Source organism: Adiantum capillus-veneris, chromosome 21, assembly GCF_014529385.1.
Source record: "Adiantum capillus-veneris isolate H3 chromosome 21, ASM1452938v2, whole genome shotgun sequence".
Lineage (NCBI taxonomy): Eukaryota > Viridiplantae > Streptophyta > Polypodiopsida > Polypodiales > Pteridaceae > Adiantum > Adiantum capillus-veneris.
The window spans coordinates 20361515-20371179 of NC_140951.1; positions in this window are offsets into that span (position 1 = coordinate 20361515).

Here is a 9665-nt window from a genome sequence, read left to right on the forward strand (position 1 = left end):
TGGATGCTTTGGCAGCTTCTTGGCTAAATTCTCCGTGATTTTCGCCGCTAGTTCTCTCTGCTCCTGCCATTCATCAACCACCTTCTCTTTGCCCTTGGCCTTCCATACCTCTCTCTGTTGAGCCCATTTGTTGCTTCCAATAGTGACTGGTTTTTTGGAATCTCTGGGATCTTCTCAATCACTACTCCTTTGCTTCGTGTAACTGCCCATACTGGAACTGGCTCTGGTACCTTCTCCTCAGTAGCTGCAGTCCCAGGTGTGTCTGGACATTGAGCCACGAAATACCCATACTTTCCACAAGTATAGCAATTTAGACTTCGGCTCTGGAAGTTACCATGCCCCCAGTCCCGACCACTACCCGCTTGGTATCTACCGTGCTCTGGACAAGTACCACTGGTACCTGGTTTCTCCTCTTGAGAAGCATTGGCAGTTTCCACTCTTACTAGTTTGGCATTGGTATATGCCACTATTGACAAATCTTTTCCCTTTTTGAAATGATAAATCTTAATGCCACAATTATTCCATAAATGACTGGGAAATGACTATAGGATTTACAGTAAGTACACTGTGGGCACTCGTTGGAAACATGGTCCTTAGATATACATTTTGAACACCAAGTCTCCATTCTTCTCACTGGTTGTCTATTCTGGCTAATCTCAGTAATTTGCTAAGCCATCTCTTTAATCTTCTTAGCCCAAGACCCCTTTTTATGCTTATCCTTGGTCTTCTCATTGGAGCTACTCTCAGAATTGCTGGAAACTTCCCTTGAATCAGAGTTATCAATAGAAGAACTGCTACTAATGGAACTCCTCTTCTTATGACCTTTTTCCTTCTTAGCCTGTTGTTCCAGCTTCAAGGATCTCTGCACCAATTCATTGAATTTCTTCATCGCTGCTGGCACCTCCTGCTCCCTAAGCTTCTTGCTGCAAAAGCCATTCAAGAACCATGCTCACAGTCGCTTCTCTGATGGTGGTTCCGAGCAGCTGTCTTGTTAGCTCGATTTTCTCAACATAGCTTCAGACTGATAATTTTCTTATCCAGCTCACAAAGAATATCCTCATCACCTCTGTTGTCAGAATATTCCAGTCTGAAGGCTTTAAGGAGTTTATTATAGGATCGAAGTTGGCAAGCCGAGTAATGAGAGTACCACTTTCTTGCTGCCTCCAGTCATCCTCATCAATATTTTTCAGCTTTGTATACTACTCAAAATCTTGGATGTGAACATCCGGATCATCCCTCTTGCCACCTTTGAATACTGGAAAAGAGATTTTCAACGAGGATGTATAATCATGCCAATCACCGTTGGTCCTTTCGCTTCTCATCTTAGAGTCTGAACGTCGTTTTGGAGTTTTCTTACATTTGTCGGTATCTGCATGCCAATTAATATCTTCTTCTGTCTCCGTCTCTGTGTCCCCCTTGGCCTGTCTACTGGAAGTATGGCAACTTCTCTTATTGCCTTTGGCACTCTCATCCCCCTACCTCGATCGAGAACTTTTAGCCTTGCGTGCTTCCCTTTCTGCTTGTCTGTGTCTGGACTGACTGGAATACTGTGAGTCATACGTCTCATCAGCCTGATTGTGCTCCTCCTGAGCCTCAATGTCAATCACCGGCTCATGATTGGGGTCAAAGTCTCTTTCTGACTCCTCAAGAATAAGGTCAACACGGTAGGTTGGTTTCTGGCCATGACTGGTTTTCGGAGCCAATACTGCAGTTGAGAACTTCCAACTGGGAGATGAGTTTGCTAGTTAAGGAGCAACGGCTCTAGCCATCGTGATCGCCAAAATGGAATTGGAGCTCATATCTTTTAGATAGCTGACTCCAGTGTTAGAAGTTTACAGCTAACTGGTGATGTATTAGTTCAAACAGTAGACTGGACAAGGGAATAGACACTAAATTGGAATACATCTACTGGAATGAGAACCAAACTGGAGTACTAAGAATGATATTCACATTCAAATTCAGATTCAGATTCAGACTCAGACTCAGACTCAGAGAGGATGAGTACAAAGTATATATGACTGGAATATACTGTATTGCTGTACTTGGAATTACAGATGAAAGATTACAATGAAGATGATGTAGCTCAAGAACAACTTAGGGCTAAGGATAATGAATCAAAATCTTAACAGAGCTATAGCCAACAAATGACTCAATTCATGTCCACAACTTATATCACCCGATTACAGTGTAATGGGTCCTATTTATATGCACTGGGAATTACTGTGGTAACTGTCGTGGTGATTACTGTTTGCTCCACTATGCATCTCACAGAAGCCAATTCCCACCTAGAAAGACTATCTCAGCCATCTACAGTTGTCCCTAGGATTCCCATACTGATTTTGTGGCTATGGTTATGCCTGCTCCACTATCTAGTATCGCCATGGTTTCAATGTAATTATATTTCAATGGGAGGGTGGTGTTTCCTTCTTCCCCTTCATAATATTCTCTGGATTTGTTCATGGGAACAGATCGAATCTCTTTGTTGTCCATTTCATTTTTCATTTTTCCCAAATTATTTGAGATTAACCCCGTTATCCCCACCTTCTCTAGGGTTTTCTGTAGATCATTCCATAAATATGGTCCGAGTTTTAATAGTTCTCCCAAGGTAAGAGTGCATTGGATGGGTGTAGACATGATTGAATGATTGTTGTCTACTTCTAGGGTCTGTTCAACTCTTTTTACTTGAGTGGTCTTATACACTATGGATTCATCTTCGTTATCTCCCAAGTAAGAAGGTAATGTTTTCAAGGTCAATGGTTTTGACCTTACTGAAGCTTCAGATCCACAATCCCCGTACAAGGATTGTACATCCATGTTTGTTATCCAACCACACTTCCTCTATAGGAGCTGACTTTAGAGTTAGGCTCACATCATTGATCTCTCTCACTTTTTCCCATAAGTGTCCTGGCCAGTCTTCCTCTACGAATGGAATTCCATCTCCAGACTCAATGGTGGAAACTGCGACACACAATAAGGGAGCATATACGTAATGTACCTTTTGAACATGTGGAAAGTTCATTAAACTACCGAAAACCTAAAGGTAGGATTTGCAGTATCTTCGTACATCTGAGAAAACGTTAGATGACCTGATAAGTAGATAAAGATCCATGTCAAAAAGAAATGATAGAAAACACAAATATTTTCATGAGAAAAATTAAATATACTCAAATTATGTTTTGATCTTCCAAACGATTATGAAGGAATGCACTCAGGCTCTCAAATATGGAGAAAATATGTGGAGAAGCCGTCATATATTTGAGGCCTCACGAATCTTCTATGAGGATGAATGCAGATTTACTACTTATGGGACTGACTTAGGGAGCCCCTTGTATATTTTTCCTTATGTCTTTATTCTTAACTTTGAAGGGGGGACACTAATGTCAATGCAATAACCAATGGAAACTCTTGTATTGGGGTGAAGATGCAAGTTGTGTCGAGTAGATCAAACACCCTTGGTTTGACAACTGCCATCAATTCAACTATGGTTCACTCCAAATCGTGCTGGATACTCTTTAAGTATTGTGGTACACATGGTGCATATTGTAGTATGCCCTAGATTAACCATTCCATAGGTACACATGGTCCATGTTGTAAGCTGTCCTAGATTAAACCCTTCCTGTGGTTCGGTAATCATACATGTATTCCCATAAGTAGGAACCTTGTAGTTGGAATGATGGTCTACAAGATCGTCACAAAGATGGCATCACACTAACAACAAGGGCCATGGAAAGGAGAAGCACAATATTGAGAAAGAGTTGAATGAAGTGTTGCGACTATACCTACGACATAGGTAGATGCAAGGGCATAAGACGCTGGGCCATGGCAAAGGAGAAGCACATTGTGTGAGGCATCATCGAGGAAAGGGAAGACTGGGAGATGGAGCATGCTACTCCAACCAAGGGAGGATATCATAAAAATGTTTCTTGTATCCAATTCTAAAGATGAGTCCATGCATGTTTCACCGTTATAACACAACAAGAGAAGATTTTCATGATCAGTTATGTAGATGGCCCTCATCAAAGATCAACACAAAAAGTGCCAATATGGGTAAAGAAGGAGACTTACTTGTAGACACTATAAGAGGAGTAGTCTATAACCGCTAATATTGCAGCGGAAAATGGAGAGAAAAAATTGCGAGGGCGGCAATAACTGCGGCTATGAAACACGGTATTGGTTTGAAAGCAATAAGCGTGGTAATAGTGGCGATAATATACTCATTTCTATTACCACGTATGTTGCTGCTACTATTACCGCGCTTATTGCCGCTAAGCGACTATTCAAAAATAAAGGTTCTCATTTGAGAGCTCATTTGGGCCACCCAAAATTGGGTGGCCCAAATGAGCACCTTTATTTTTGACCTGCATAAAACAATGAAACATCAATTCTTTTTTGGAAGAGTATACAAAAAAACCAAAGAATTGAAATTGAATTTACTTTACCTTGACAATTTAATATGCAAAAGATCAACTATTTAAAAAAGTTAAAAATAAAATGTAAATAGTTGTATATACATTCTGCCACATTGGGACTTTATAAAAGTTTGGACAAATATTTTTCTATCTAATCCTCCTCGATCTTGTCCTCCTCCTGAGGCATGTACTATTGATCACCTTGACTCTACACAAACCCAAACCAAATTAAACAATTATCAACAACTCAAAACAATTGATACAAAATTACTTGTTTAAACTTACCGCTTGTAGTGATCGATCCACTGCATCAAATTACTTGCAAGAGATGTGGTTGTTCTCAAACAACCATCGCCAAGTATCAAATTCTGTATGGCACTCCCAATACTTGACCATCTCTCTGGTTGGTTGAGTAAGAGTGATATTTTCTTAAGTTAGCAGTAACAATAAAAAATCATCAACTACAATCTTTAAAATCACCAATTGACCTTATAATTTAATCAATTGTATATACTTGTCCTTCCACGCTACCTTGCCTCTTGAGCCATAGTGCGTGGGAGTTTGTCTGGTGCGAGCTTCATGTTGTTGTTTGTAGGATGAGCCCGTCACAGCCTGATCGCTCTTTTCTTGCATTGCCCACTCCCACTCCACGTCTGCCATGTTCCCACCGCGATAGCTCCTGTCTAGATCTCTAACCTAGTTGGCTGCTGCGCGCCGCACACTAGACTGCTTGTTTTTCAGAAATGTTTTTATGTAGCCCTCCAACCACTATTGTGAAAAACATTGATCGGGGGCATTTGTAAATCTAGCTAGCAGCACGATCTCAATGTACCGTGCATGATTGGGCAGTTGGTACAAAACATTTCTTATACGTTGAATGTATAAGAATTTGTAGATGGTGTTGAAATGCCCTACCCTGTGCTATGCCGAAGTCCACCTCGCCACCATATTTAACTCTGTAGTAGCACCCATGGGTGTCTGGCGTGGGTGTGTCGATATCCGCGTCCTCTCCATTAGGGACAACACGCTCTGAAAGTGGGGACTCCGTTCCCTCGCCACTACCAAAATAGGCGAAGCCACAAGATCCACCGCCGCTACGTCTCTCACGGTGCTCGCTGCCTTGAGATGAACGTCAACGTGTGCTGCTAGAGAAAGTTTGTCGACAGTGTTCTTGCAAAGAAAGAGTGAAATGGAGTGGCATAGGAACCTGTGATGCGATGCGAGTGGGACCCTATGTTGCAATGGGAGTGGGATCTTGCGATGGAAGAAGAGTAGGACCCTACGATGGAAGGGGAAATGGACAATAAGAAGGTTCCGTAGAGTAAGGTGACATCGATGCGAGGCTCTATATTAGGTAAGAAGTACCTCCCTGACTCCCCCATGGTGTGGTCTACAGAGAAAGGCCATAGGTTTCAAGTTGCTGTGGAGTGTAGCGGCCAAACAAATCCTCCATCGAGCGAAGGTACTGCTCTCGTAAAGAGATAGCCCGCTATACGTCTAGATCTACAATTGGTAGAGGACCGTGAGTAGAGTAGGTGTAGGATGGACATGCCTGCAAATAACAAAAATAAACCTATGGCACTCATGGTTTATGGTTAACTAGCCAGAAACAATCTTTATTTCTTTGCTTGTTCTCACCGCTTCAAGACTCGGGTCCACTGGAGGTGATGTCCACCCCGGGTGGGGGCGCACTTGGGACGTGAACCAACCAAAAGAAGAGCCAGATGGCTGCTCCCCACCAGGTGGTCTCTTGTCTAACATCTACATTACAAAGAGCAATATGAGATTTAGCTTTACCCCCTACTCGCTCATATAAAAATACATACACAAGTATAATTGCACACAAACACGTCGATACATATACATACTAGTAGACCTAAGTAGAGGCTAGTAGTATCAAAGGTCAAGTGCACCTCTTTGGATATCATTACAGTCTCAACCGAGGTCAAACCAAAGGTACATTGCGGTAATCCATGTATGAGTGGATCAATGACCGTAACGCCATGATTAAAAAATGACTATACCCAAGAGTAAGCGTTAACCTTTGGGTGCTATGCTCTCATACTTAGTGCCTACATACATGCATAAACAAATATATATGTATACACAAATATATATTTTGAGTAGAGATAAAGATTTATGGTTGTAAATGTAGCCATCGTTTTGTATTGTGCGCAATGCAAGAGTGCTCGTGCTTTTGTAGAGTTCTATGTAAAAGAGCTTCTTTATTGTGCTTCTTGCACATCATCTCTTCACAACAACTCCTTGTAAGAGGGATTACTTTGCCGCCATTCTGCATGCATGTCTGTCTCCATTCTGAGGTACGGTATCATTAAAAGCTGTCCGACCTAATGCCTATTTGGTGGGGAGAAAGAGATAGGAAGAGAGATAGAGAGAAAGATAGAGAAGTTAAGGACAAGAGAGTAGAAAGTAATTTTTGAGGGTCCATTGACGTCTCTTCATAACACTCTACAAAAGCAGGAGATTAGCTACACTCCGCACACCACAAAATGGTTGTTCCGCCTACAACCATTTCTCTTTATCTCCCTATTTCTCTTTCTTCCTCTCTCTATCTATCTCTCTCGATGGATATCTCTATTTTTGTGTGTGTGTGTGTGTGTGTGTTTCTATTTCTCTTCCTCTTTCCCCTCTCTTTATCTCTCCCTCTTGTTCCTCTCTCTCTCTCTCTCCCCTCCTTTCTTTCCCCCTCTTCCCTTCTCCACTTTCTCCTCTCTATCCCTATCTCTCTTTCTCTCTCACTTCCTCTTTTCCCTCTTACTCCATCTCACTCTTTCCTCTATCCCTCTCTCTCTCTCTCTCTCTCTCTCTCTCTCTTTTCCCCTATCTATCTACATCTCTCTCTATTTCTCTCTCTCTCTCTCTCTCTCTCTCTCTCTCTCTCTCATCCACCCTAGCTAGCACGATCCCATTCCCATCATCGGCCACGTGGTAATGTGGTGTTAAATTTCATCTAACATTACTCTCTCTCTCTCTCTCTCTCTCTCTCTCTCTCTCTCTCTCTCTCTCTCTCTCTCTCTCTCTCTCTCTCTCGCTCGCTCAAACTCCCTCTCTTTCTCTCCAACAAAAAACACAGCCGTTGTTTGACCTAGTAGACAACAGTTCACTCTTTTGATCATAACTTTTTCATCCGAACTCCGATTTGGGTGATCTATAGCCTCAATCGAAGAGCACAAAGACCTCTAGGCATTGATGTAAAGATATAAATTTTCTGAGTTATGGAAGGCATTTCTATAACAACATTTCCAAAGTGAACAGGTTCAAGAAAATTGACTCTCATCTCTTATTCTACATACAATGTCTTCCGGCACTCGGCAAGGGTTCTTTTTCTTCAACAAGGTCCACAAATGTTGTGGAAAATGATCCAAGATATCCTACATGTGGAGATAGCAACACAACCACCTAACCTACGACATCAAAAACCGTGATCATGGCATACTTGGTATCATTGCAAGAGACTGTAAACAAACAAGGTGAAGACTTACGAGCACTTGCAATGGAGAATGGAACACTAAGGGTACTTGTGGTTGAGAATGAGAATCTCAAGAGGACACTTGAGATGCAAACAACACGTTTGATGCAACTTGAAGAGGAAATCAAGGAATGTAAACGCTCTCTTGTGGACTTGAATGCTTTGAAGAAGCGGATGAGCAAAGTTGAGCATGACCATGTATTGAAAGAGGAGAAATTGACACCATTAGCCGGGATGTATGCGACATGAAAAATGTATGCACAAACAAGTCTTGGGCATCATGATGTATGTGGTAGCAATGTGGTTGTTTGCTAATTCCTCACTCATGCAAGATATGGCTCAGAATGTTGAGAATGTGGATGTGGAGGAGTTGAAGGAACGGGAGCAACGTTCCAAGAACATTTTTATTCGTGGAATTCCCAAAGAGAAGCTAGAGACACCTCCTTCTCTTACCATTATTATTGAAGATTTCTTCAAAACCCACTTTGCCATGTCCGGAGTTATGGTCTATGGAGCACATAGAGTGGGGAAGCAAGGAGCTCCTCGCTCGGGAGAATTGCCAATTGTATGCACCATGCCAGATGAGACCAAGCAAAAGATTATCGTGTTGGATCATTTGAGGGACACAAAATGTTTTGTATGTGAAGGTCGCACTATTAAGCAACAAAATATGCATCGCAAGGCATATGAGGAAAATAATAAGAAAAACAGAGTTACAATTGAAAATATGATTTTGGAATTATAATGGATACCCATGGAATGTGAGGGTTGGCATTGATGAACTAACAGGAAAATCCAATATTGTACTTCTTGTTGAAACTTGGGAGCATGCTACACAAAGGATTAACGGCTTAGGGCTGTAAAAAATGGGTGCTCTAGTTTTTGGTGTCCTAATTTTCAGGCATACATAACGTTTGTACTTGTCATCTTTCACAATTGATACAAGTCTTTCAATCCTTTCTTTACCATACATGCTACCCCTCCTTGTCCTTGTTGTTGCTTAAGATTCTTTGACCACATCAATGAAGGTACATTGTAATTCTGGTTGGTACATTCCTCATCATGATTCTCCCTTTTGTGCTTGCATGGAGAGAGATCAACCATTTTTTGATTCAGAAAAAGACATTGCTTATTTCAAAGTTGAAGGTGATGTTATTGTATTTGGGGATATGAATGCTCGCAAAAATACATTGCAACATGATACTCAACAATTTGATATGTCATACATTTCAAGGGAGTTGGAGGAAGTTCACTTGTATGATCGTTCTTCAATGGATGAGAAAGAGCCGGATCACTATGGAAAGTTACTTTTACACATGTGTAATAGCACGGGTATGCTCATTGCCAATGGTGTATCTTTGTGGAGTGGAACCAATGGATTTACAAGTAGGAGACATAATGGGGATAGTGTGATTGACTATATGCTACTCTCCAAATCCATCATGTATCGCATAAAGAGTTTTATGTTTGGCAAATGGACCCCGGAATCGGACCATCGCACCTTATGTATTGACCTTTCATGTGGAGAAGCAACTAAGCATGATAATCTCAGCCAAAGGAAATAGAAATTATCACTTGTATGGATTTCAAACGGCACCAATGTACATTGAAATGGTTGAGCAAAATTTATGGATGAAGAAGCTTCAATATGATGCACCATTGGAAACTAAATGGGAAGCTTTCAAGAGAGTTATTTTTTCTTGTGCCGAAGAATGCTTTGCTATAAAGCATCTCCATGGTATCAACAAAGATAGATCACACAAAAG